The following is an 11,589-nucleotide window of genomic DNA, read 5'->3' on the forward strand; positions in this document are numbered from 1 at the left end:
TCCCATTTAGAGAGAAGTTTTCCTGCAGAAAATCTTAAACGAGAGTTGTATAGCAATACATAATCACCTACATTAAACTCACACTTTTGTATTCTTTTGTCATGCCATCTTTTAACTTTTTCTTTAAACAACTTGGCATTTTCGTAGGCTTGGGTTCTCCATTCATCGAGTGAGCTAATATCAAATAACCTCTTCTCACCGGCAAGTTTAAAATCATAATTGAGCTCTTTAATAGCCCAATATGCCTTGTGTTCTAGTTCAAGAGGTAAGTGACATGCTTTTCCATAAACCATTTTATACGGAGACATACCCATAGGATTTTTATATGCAGTTCTATAGGCCCATAATGCATCATTAAGTTTCTTGGACCAATTCTTTCTAGACCTATTGACAGTCTTTTGCAAAATTAATTTGAGCTCCCTATTACTCAATTCTACTTGACCACTAGACTGAGGGTGATAAGGAGATGCAATTCTATGATTAACATCATACTTAGCAAGCATTTTACGGGAAGCACCATGAATAAAATGTGAACCACCATCAGTCATTAAATATCTAGGGACTCCAAATCTTGAAAAAGTAACTTCTTTAAGCATCTTAATAGAGGTGTTATGATCAGCACTACTAGTTTGAATAACTTCTACCCACTTAGTAACGTAATCAACAGCAACTAAAATATGTGTATAACCATTAGAGGCAGGAAAAGGTCCCATATAGTCAAAGCCCCAAACATCAAATGGTTCAATAACGAGTGAATAGTTCATAGGCATTTCTTGACGTCTACTAATATTACCAATTCTTTGACATTCATCACAAGATAAGACAAACTTACGGGCATCTTTGAAGAGAGTAGGCCAATAAAAACCAGATTGCAATACCTCATGTGCAGTTCTATCTCAAGCATGGTGTCCTCCATAAGCTTCGGAGTGACACTTGCGTAGGATCTGTTCCTGTTCATGCTCAGGTACACAACGTCTAATAACACCATCTATGTTGGAAATATGCCCTAGAGGCAATAATAAAAGCATTATTATTATATTTCCTTATTCATGATAATTGTCTTTATTCATGCTATAATTGTGTTATCCAGAAATCGTAATACATGTGTGAATAATAGACACCAACATGTCCCTAGTAAGCCTCTAGGTGACTAGCTCGTTGATCAACATATAGTCATGGTTTCCTGACTATGGACATTGGATGTCATTGATAACGAGATCACATCAATAGGAGAATGATGTGATGGACAAGACCCAATCCTAAACATAGCACAAGATCGTATAGTTCGTTTGCTAGAGTTTTCCAATGTCAAGTATCTTTTCCTTAGACCATGAGATCGTGTAACTCCCGGATACCGTAGGAGTGCTTTGGGTATACCAAACGTTACAACATAACTGGGTGACTATAAAGGTATACTACGGGTATCTCCGAAAGTGTCTGTTGGGTTGACACGGATCAAGACTGGGATTTTTCACTCCGTGTGACGGAGAGGTATCACTGGGCCCACTCGGTAATGCATCATCATAATGAGCTCAAAGTGACCAAGTGTCTGGTCACGGGATCATGCATTACGGTACGAGTAAAGTGACTTGCCGGTAACGAGATTGAACGAGGTATTGGGATACCGATGATCGAATCTCGGGTAAGTAACATACCGGTTGACGAAGGGAATTGTATACGGGGTTGCTTGAATCCTCGACATCGTGGTTCATCCGATGAGATCATCGAGGAGCATGTGGGAGCCAACATGGGTATCCAGATCCCGCTGTTGGTTATTGACCGGAGAGCGATCTCGGTCATGTCTACATGTCTCCTGAACCCGTAGGGTCTACACACTTAAGGTTCGGTGACGCTAGGGTTGTAGGGATATGTATATGCAGTAACCCGAATGTTGTTCGGAGTCCCGGATGAGATCCCGGACGTCACGAGGAGTTCCGGAATGGTCCGGAGGTAAAGAATTATATATGGGAAGTCTTGTTTTGGTCACCGGAAAGGTTTCGCGCATTATCGGTATTGTACCGGGAGTGCCGAAAGGGGTCGGGGGTCCACCAAGGGGGTCCACCTGCCCCGGGGGGCCACATGGCTTGTAGGGGTGTGCGCCTTGGCCTATATGGGCCAAGGGCACCAGCCCCAAGAGGCCCATGCGCCAAGAGATGAGGGAAAGGAAGAGTCCTAAAAGGGGAAGGCACCTCCTAGGTGCCTTGGGGAGGATGGACTCCTCCCTGGCCGCACCCTTCCTTGGAGGAAGGGCCAAGGCTGCGCCCCCCCCCTCTCCCTTGGCCCTATATATAGTGGGGGGAAGGGAGGGCAGCCACACCTAAGCCGTGGCGCCTCCCTCTCCCTCTCCAACACATCCTCCTCCTCCATAGTGCTTGGCGAAGCCCTGCCGGAGTACTGCAGCTCCATCACCACCACGCCGTCGTGCTGCTGCTGGAGCCATCTTCCTCAACATCTCCTTCCCCCTTGCTGGATCAAGAAGGAGGAGACGTCACGCTGACCGTACGTGTGTTGAACGCGGAGGTGCCGTCCGTTCGGTGCTAGGATCTCCGGTGATTTGGATCACGTCGAGTACGACTTCCTCATCCGTTCTTTGAACGCTTCCGCGCGTGATCTACAAAGGTATGTAGATGCAATCCAATCACTCGTTGCTAGATGAACTCCTAGATGGATCTTGGTGAAACCGTAGGAAAATTTTTGTTTTCTGCAACGTTCCCCAACACCCCCCTCCCCCGTATATAAAGGAGGGGGGGAGGGGGCGGCCAGCCTCATGGTGCGCCCTAAGGGGGGATTCCTACTCTTAGGCCTTATTTGGTTGTTGGGTAGAAAAAAACAAGGCAACAAACCCCTATGGGGTTTTTTCCTGTGCTCATGGTTTCCCTCCCACCACGTGGGAGATCTTCCCACTGCCCAGGTTCCCAAATGGCCACAAGGGGGAGGGAAGGAGGGGGAGGGAAGGAAAACCCTCAAATTAACACATATCACAAGCGACTTTGCTACACAGATAACAACAGATCTGTACATACAAAATTTCAGAGCCTTCATACAAAATTCTATCGATAACAATGGACCACATAAGAATTCCACAAATAATTCTAAAAAAACAAATACATAAAATCTCAGAATTCATATAAACAAATACATAAAACCATCAGTTCACAAGGGTTCAGATACCGGTCAGTCCACATCTCATTGAGATCAACCGTTGGCCTAAATCGTTTTCATGTGCTATCATCATTCAAATTTGTTCACGACAAAAGAAAATTGAATTATCACTTGCCATGTTCAAGGCAGAGATACTTTCAAATTAGATGAACTGCAAGGAGGCTATCACTAGCCCTACTCAAGTCGTTTCTCCACTCTGCATGGACATGAGGTACCGCATCTTGATGTTGACTGAACTACACAAAATATTAAGTTAGCACCAGTTTAGTCTATTTTTAAGTATAAATGGATTAAGATGAAATAGTATGAACCAAAGGCATGATCTGCTGAGTGCTTGAGTGTAAACAAAGGCATGATGAAACCAAAGCCAATGAAGAGAAATCAACAGCCGATCTGCTCGAAATAGATGTATAACAAACAAAAAGATATGTGATTCTACTATACACCTTTATTTGCACATTTGCAACCATTTCTACTCATGCTTTGCTATAAACAGCCGTATATCCATCTATCTGGAAGTGAACAAACAAGACAAAAGTAAGCTACATATGTCTCCTATACCTTCCAGCTACAGCTCCACCTTCCTGGAACTATAGGTAGAAAACTAAAATGAACTATTAAATTGCTCTTGCCTATCTTGGAGGTACAGCTATACACCTTAGGAAGGAAACACATCATCTCACCTCTACCTTTACTCTTTGGTTCATCTAGTAAGAACGAGCAGCAAAAGATTTATCATGTACACGGCAGCAGAACTCAGAACATAAACATCACCAATCACATCTCTTCTTGGCTAGCTATTCAATTCATACCAACCAATAAATTTAAGCTTTCCCATATCTTTCTTGCTTTCTTCTCAACGACCGATTAAAGATAACAAGATCAAACTCATATAGTGAGTTGAAAAGCCTACAACAGGCAGCAGTGCTCGTTACTATCTATTGTATTATTAGAATGAACGGACTAGATTTAACTAGCAAACAAGAATGGTACAGATTTAAAGAAGCTAATATAGATTTGTATGTAGGAGTCAAAACATTTTTTACCTAGGCCAGATTGGAATCGAGAAGGCACTCAAGTACATCCAAAAAGAGCACGTACAAGTAAACATTTGACGGAAGCCAACCTTGATGGACAAAAAAGGTAACTGGGGCAGTCCCGTTCTCACATGTTCTTAAGGCAAGGGTGGTGGCGTGAATTCATGTCGCAAATAAATATTTGATAGCGGCCAAACTAGATGGGCAAAAAAAAAAGAATCCGAAGCAGTCCAGTTCCTACACGTTCTTAAGGAAAGAGTGGTGTGGCGTTGATTCATGTAAATTAAAAAAAAACAGTGGTGCTGTTTTGCTAGTTTCTATCTAAAATATATGCAGAATAGTTGCCCACAAATGTCACCTTCTCACAAGAGCTTGATTCATACAACTATATTGATCTGCTTGTATCTAAATCTAATAAGTAATCAGTGTTCTGTACCTCATATAACATATGAAAAATCTGATATCAACAATGAAAATACTATGGACAGATACATAGCTATGAAATTGGACCAACTAACCCAATCTGGTGCATACAAGTCCAAAGTTTTACCAAATGTATGAGCCACTATATGCATCAAGCTTCAGACTACTTTTCACAATTCGATGGGCGGCATAGCATGCTACATAGAAACAAATATAGCTGTCACACATGAAAATACAACTCATATGGAACTGGTGGTTCAAGAACTACACAAGAAAAATACAAGCTCATATGGAACCAGTGGTTCAAGATCAGGGATGGTGAAGCCATGAACTGAAAAGAAAAATATTGGGGAAGGAGGAGGGGGCAAACCCTTGATCAGATGAGATAGTAACGTCCGCGGAACCATTGCCGCCGCCGTCGCCGGAGGGGATCGGAACTTGGAGGCGGAGGGGAGATCCGGGGAAGGAGAACGGTGACGGCCGCGGTCCGTCGCCGTCGCTGGAGGGGCGGAGCTTGGATCCTCAGCACCGGAGGGAGGGGGTCGGGAGCGTCGCTTCTTGTCGCTGGCGGAGGAGCTCGGAGGCGGTGGGGGGCGCTGGATCTTGGTCGACGGCGCTGCCGTTCGCTCGTGTCGCTCGAGCCGTGGATTTCCTCCCTCAGCTCTGGGTCATGGGTTTTCTCCCCGTGGAAAGGACGTGGGTCGGGCAGGGTTACCCCGAGATGGATGCGGTCCAAATGACCAACTCGGTTTCCCTGGGCCAACTCGGCCCGTGGTTCTCTGGCCCGGGGAAACAGTGGGGATCCCCCCGGGAAACCCTGCAACGAAAAGAGGCCCTACTAGGAGTAGGTTCCCCCCTTTCCTAGTCCTAATAGGAGGGGGGAGGAAGGGGGAGAGGAGAAGAAGGAAAGGGGTGAAGGAAATATGCCCTAGAGGCAATAATAAAGTTATTATTTATTTCCTTATATCATGATAAATGTTTATTATTCATGCTAAAATTGTATTATCCAGAAACATAATACATGTGTGAATACATAGACAAACTAAACGTCACTAGTGTGCCTCTACTTGACTAGCTCGTTAATCAAAGATGGTTATGTTTCCTAACCATGGACATGTGTTGTCATTTGATTAACGGGATCACATCATTAGGAGAATGATGTGATTGACATGACCCATTCCATTAGCTTAGCACCCGATCGTTTAGTATGTTGCTATTGCTTTCTTCATGACTTATACATGTTCCTATGACTATGAGATTATGCAACTCCCGTTTGCCGGAGGAACACTTTGTGTGCTACCAAACGTCACAACGTAGCTGGGTGATTATAAAGGAGCTCTATAGGTGTCTCCAAAGGTACATGTTGGGTTGGCATATTTCAAGATTAGGATTTGTCACTCCGATTGTCGGAGAGGTATCTCTGGGCCCTCTCGGTAATGCACATCACATAAGCCTTGCAAGCATTGCAACTAATGAGTTAGTTGCAAGATGATGTATTACAAAACGAGTAAAGAGACTTGCCAGTAACGAGATTGAACTAGGTATTGAGATACCGACGATCGAATCTCGGGCAAGTAACATACCAATGACAAAGGGAACAACGTATGTTGTTATGCGGTCTGACCGATAAAGATCTTTGTAGAATATGTAGGAGCCAATATGAGCATCCAGGTTCCGCTATTGGTTATTGACCGGAGACATGTCTCGGTCATGTCTACATTGTTCTCGAACCCATAGGGTCCGCACGCTTAACGTTACGATGACAGTTTCATTATGAGTTTATATATTTTGATGTACCGAAGTTTGTTCGGAGTCCCGGATGTGATCACGGACATGACGAGGAGTCTCGAAATGGTTGACACATAAAGATTGATATATTGGAAGCCTATGTTTGGACATCGGAAGTGTTCCGGGTGAAATCGGCATTTTACCGGAGTACCGGGAGGTTACTAGAACCCCCCGGTAATCTAATGAGCCTTAATGGGCCTAGTGGAGGAAGAGGAGAGGAGGCCTAGGGGCTGCCGCGCGCCCCTTCCCCCCAAGTCCGAATTGGACAAGGAGGGGGGCGGCGCCCGCCCTTTCCTTTCTTCCCTCTCCTCCTTCCCCCCAAGTCCTAATCCAACTAGGGAAAGGGGGGAGTCCTACTCCCGGTAGGAGTAGGACTCCTCCTGCGCGCCTCCTCCTAGGGCCGGCCGCACCCCCCTTGCTCCTTTATATACGGGGGCAGGGGGGCACCTCTAGACACACAAGTTGATCTTCAAGATCGTTCTCTTAGCCGTGTGCGGTGCCCCCTTCCACCATAATCCTCGATAATATTGTAGCGGTGCTTAGGCTAAGCCCTGCGACGGTAGTACATCAAGATCGTCACCACGCCGTCGTGCTGACGGAACTCTTCCCTGACACTTTGCTGGATCGGAGTCCGGGGATCGTCATCGAGCTGAACGTGTGCTAGAACTCGGAGGTGCCGTAGTTTCGGTGCTTGATCGATCGGGCCGTGAAGACGTACGACTACATCAACCGCGTTGTCATAACGCTTCCGTTGTCGGTCTACGAGGGTACGTAGATTACACTCTCCCCTCTCGTTGCTATGCATCACCATGATCTTGCGTGTGCGTAGGAAAATTTTGAAATTACTACGTTCCCCAACAGTGGCATCAGAGCCTAGGTTTTATGTGTTGATGTTATATGCACGAGTAGAACACAAGTGAGTTGTGGGCGATATAAGTCATACTGCTTACCAGCATGTCATACTTTGGTTCGGCGGTATTGTTGGATGAAGCGGCCCGGACCGACATTACGCGTACGCTTACGCGAGACTGGTTCTACCGACGTGTTTTGCACACAGGTGGCTGGCGGGTGTCAGTTTCTCCAACTTTAGTTGAACCAAGTGTGGCTACGCCCGGTCCTTGCAACGGTTAAAGCAGCACCAACTTGACAAACTATCGTTGTGGTTTTGATGCGTAGGTAAGATTGGTTCTTGCTTAAGCCCGTAGCAGCCACGTAAAACTTGCAACAACAAAGTAGAGGACGTCTAACTTGTTTTTGCAGGGCATGTTGTGATGTGATATGGTCAAGACATGATGCTAAATTTTATTGTATGAGATGATCATGTTTTGTAACCGAGTTATCGGCAACTGGCAGGAGCCATTTGGTTGTCGCTTTATTGTATGCAATGCAATTGCGCTGTAATGCTTTACTTTATCACTAAGCGGTAGCGATAGTCGTGGAAGCATGGTGATCAAGGTGTCGCGCCGGTGACGGTGGTGATCATGACGGTGCTTCGAAGATGGAGATCACAAGCACAAGATGATGATGGCCATATCATATCACTTATATTGATTGCATGTGATGTTTATCTTTTATGCATCTTATCTTGCTTTGATTGACGGTAGCATTTTAAGATGATCTCTCACTAATTATCAAGAAGTGTTCTCCCTGAGTATGCACCATTGCGAAAGTTCTTCGTGCTGAGACACCGCGTGATGATCGGGTGTGATAGGCTCTACGTTCAAATACAACGGGTGCAAAACAGTTGCACACACGGAATACTCAGGTTATACTTGACGAGCCAAGCATATACAGATATGGCCTCGGAACACGGAGACCGAAAGGTCGAGCGTGAATCATATAGTAGATATGATCAACATAGTGATGTTCACCAATGAAACTACTCCATCTCACGTGATGATCGGACATGGTTTAGTTGATTTGGATCACATGATCACTTAGAGGATTAGAGGGATGTCTACCTAAGTGGGAGTTCTTTAGTAATATGATTAATTGAACTTAAATTTATCATGAACTTAGTACCTGATAGTATCTTGCTTGTTTATGTTTGATTGTAGATAGATGGCCCGTGCTGTTGTTCCGTTGAATTTTAATGCGTTCCTTGAGAAAGCAAAGTTGAAAGATGATGGTAGCAATTACACGGACTGGGTCCGTAACTTGAGGATTATCCTCATTGCTGCACAGAAGAATTACGTCCTGGAAGCACCGCTGGGTGCCAGGCCTGCTGCTGGAGCAACACCAGATGTTATGAACGTCTAGCAGAGCAAAGCTGAGGACTACTCGATAGTTCAACGTGCCATGCTTTACGGCTTAGAATCGGGACTTCAACGACGTTTTGAACGTCATTGAGCATATGAGATGTTCCAGGAGTTGAAGGTAATATTTCAAGAAAATGCCCGGATTGAGAGATATGAAGTCTCCAATAAGTTCTATAGCTGCAAGATGGAGGACAACAGTTCTGTCAGTGAGCATATACTCAAAATGTCTGGGTATAATAATCACTTGATTCAATTGGGAGTTAATCTTCCAGATGATTACATCATTGACAGAATTCTCCAATCACTTCCACCTAGCAACAAGAGCTTCGTAATGAACTATAATATGCAAGAGATGAATAAGACAATTCCCGAGCTCTTCGCAATGCTGAAAACTGTGGAGGTAGAAATCAAAAAGGAGCATCAAGTGTTGATGGTCATCAAGACCACTAGTTTCAAGAAAAAGGGCAAAGGGAAGAAGAAGGGGAACTTCAAAAAGAACAGCAAGCAAGTTGCTACTCAGGAGAAGAAACCCAAATCTGGACCTAAGCCTAAAACTGAGTGCTTCTACTGCAAGCAGACTGGTCACTAGAAGCTGAACTGCCCCAAGTATTTGGCGGATAAGAAGGATGGCAAGGTGAACAAAGGTATATGTGTTATACTTGTTATTGATGTGTACCTTACTAATGCTCGCAGTAGCACCTGGGTATTTGATATTGGTTCTGTTGCTAATATTTGCAACTCAAAACAGGGACTACGGATTAAGCAAAGATTGGCTAAGGACGAGGTGACGATGCGCGTGGGAAATGGTTCCAAAGTCGATGTGATCGCGGTCGGCACACTACCTCGACATCTACCTTCGGGATTAGTATTAGACCTAAATAATTGTTATTTGGTGCCAGTGTTAAGCATGAACATTATATCTGGATCTTGTTTGATGCGAGACGGTTATTCATTTAAATCATAGAATAATGGTTGTTCTATTTATATGAGGAATATCTTTTATGGTCATGCACCCTTGAAGAGTGGTCTATTCTTATTAAATCTCGATAGTAGTGACACACATATTCATAATGTTGAAGCCAAAAGATGCAGAGTTGATAATGATAGTGCAACTTATTTGTGGCACTGCCGTTTAGGTCATATCGGTGTAAAGCGCATGAAGAAACTCCATACTGATGGACTTTTGGAACCACTTGATTATGAATCACTTGGTACTTGTGAACCATGCCTTATGGGCAAGATGACCAAAACACCATTCTCCGGTACTATGGAGAGAGCAACAGATTTGTTGGAAATCATACATACAGATGTATGTGGCCCGATGAATGTTGAGGCTCATGGCGGATATCGTTATTTTCTCACCTTCATAGATGACTTAAGCAGATATGGGTATATCTACTTAATGAAACATAAATCTGAAACATTTGAAAAGTTCAAAGAATTTCAGAGTGAAGTTGAAAATCATCGTAACAAGAAAATAAAATTCCTACGATCTGATCGTGCAGGAGAATATTTGAGTTACAAGTTTGGTGTACATTTGAAACAATGCGGAATAGTTTCGCAACTCACGCCACCCGGAACACCACAGCGTAATGGTGTGTCCGAACGTCATAATCGTACTTTACTAGATATGGTGCGATCTATGATGTCTCTTACTGATTTACCGCTATCATTTTGGGGTTATGCTTTAGAGACGACCGCATTCACGTTAAATAGGTCACCATCAAAATCCGTTGAGACGACGCCTTTATGAACTGTGGTTTGGCAAGAAACCAAAGTTGTCGTTTCTGAAAGTTTGGGGCTGCGATGCTTATGTGAAAAAGCTTCAACCTGATAAGCTCGAACCCAAATTGGAGAAATGTGTCTTCATAGGATACCCAAAGGAGACTGTTGGGTACACCTTCTATCACAGATCCGAAGGCAAGACATTCGTTGCTAAGAATGGATCCTTTCTAGAGAAGGAGTTTCTCTCGAAAGAAGTGAGTGGGAGGAAAGTAGAACTTGATGAGGTAACTGTACCTGCTCCCTTATTGGAAAGTAGTACATCACAGAAACCGGTTTCTGTGACACCTACACCAATTAGTGAGGAAGCTAATGATAATGATCATGAAACTTCAGATCAAGTTACTACCGAACCTCATAGATCAACTAGAGTAAGATCCGCACCAGAGTGGTACGGTAATCCTGTTCTGGTAGTCATGCTACTAGATCATGATGAACCTACGAACTATGAAGAAGTGATGGTCAGCCCAGATTCCGCAAAATGGCTAGAAGCCATGAAATCTGAGATGGGATCCATGTATGAGAACAAAGTGTGGACTTTGGTTGACTTGCCCGTTGATCGGCAAGCAATTGAGAATAAATGGATCTTTAAGAAGAAGACTGGCTCTGACGGTAATGTTACTGTCTACAAAGCTTGACTTGTCGCAAAAGGTTTTTGACAAGTTCAAGGGATTGACTACGATGAGACCTTCTCACCCATAGCTATGCTTAAGTCTGTCCGAATCATGTTAGCAATTGCCGCATTTTATGATTATGAAATTTGGCAGATGGATGTCAAAATTGCATTCCTGAATGGATTTCTGGAAGAAGAGTTGTATATGATGCAACCAAAAGGTTTTGTCGATCCAAATGGAGCTAACAAAGTGTGCAAGCTCCAGCGATCCATTTATGGACTGGTGCAAGCCTCTCGGAGTTGGAATAAACGCTTTGATAATGTGATCAAAGCATTTGGTTTTGTACAGACTTTTGGAGAAGCCTGTATTTACAAGAAAGTGAGTGGGAGCTCTGTAGCATTTCTGATATTATATGTAGATGACATATTACTAATCAAAAATGATATAGAATTTCTGGATAGCATAAAGGGATACTTGAATAAGAGTTTTTCAATGAAAGACATCGGTGAAGCTGCTTACATATTG

At 43.8% G+C, this 11,589-nt stretch overlaps 1 long non-coding RNA gene across 1 annotated transcript; it reads right to left on the reverse strand.

Moving 5' to 3' along the window:
• Positions 1-3,592: 3,592 nt before the first annotated feature.
• On the reverse strand, positions 3,593-5,273 carry LOC125513085. Its single transcript, XR_007285662.1, has 2 exons — positions 4,993-5,273; positions 3,593-4,071 (listed from the first exon to the last, which is right to left on the reverse strand). It is a non-coding gene; the product is annotated as an uncharacterized LOC125513085 (long non-coding RNA).
• Positions 5,274-11,589: the final 6,316 nt, after the last annotated feature.

Source organism: Triticum urartu, chromosome 6, assembly GCF_003073215.2.
Source record: "Triticum urartu cultivar G1812 chromosome 6, Tu2.1, whole genome shotgun sequence".
Taxonomy (NCBI): Eukaryota; Viridiplantae; Streptophyta; class Magnoliopsida; order Poales; family Poaceae; genus Triticum; species Triticum urartu.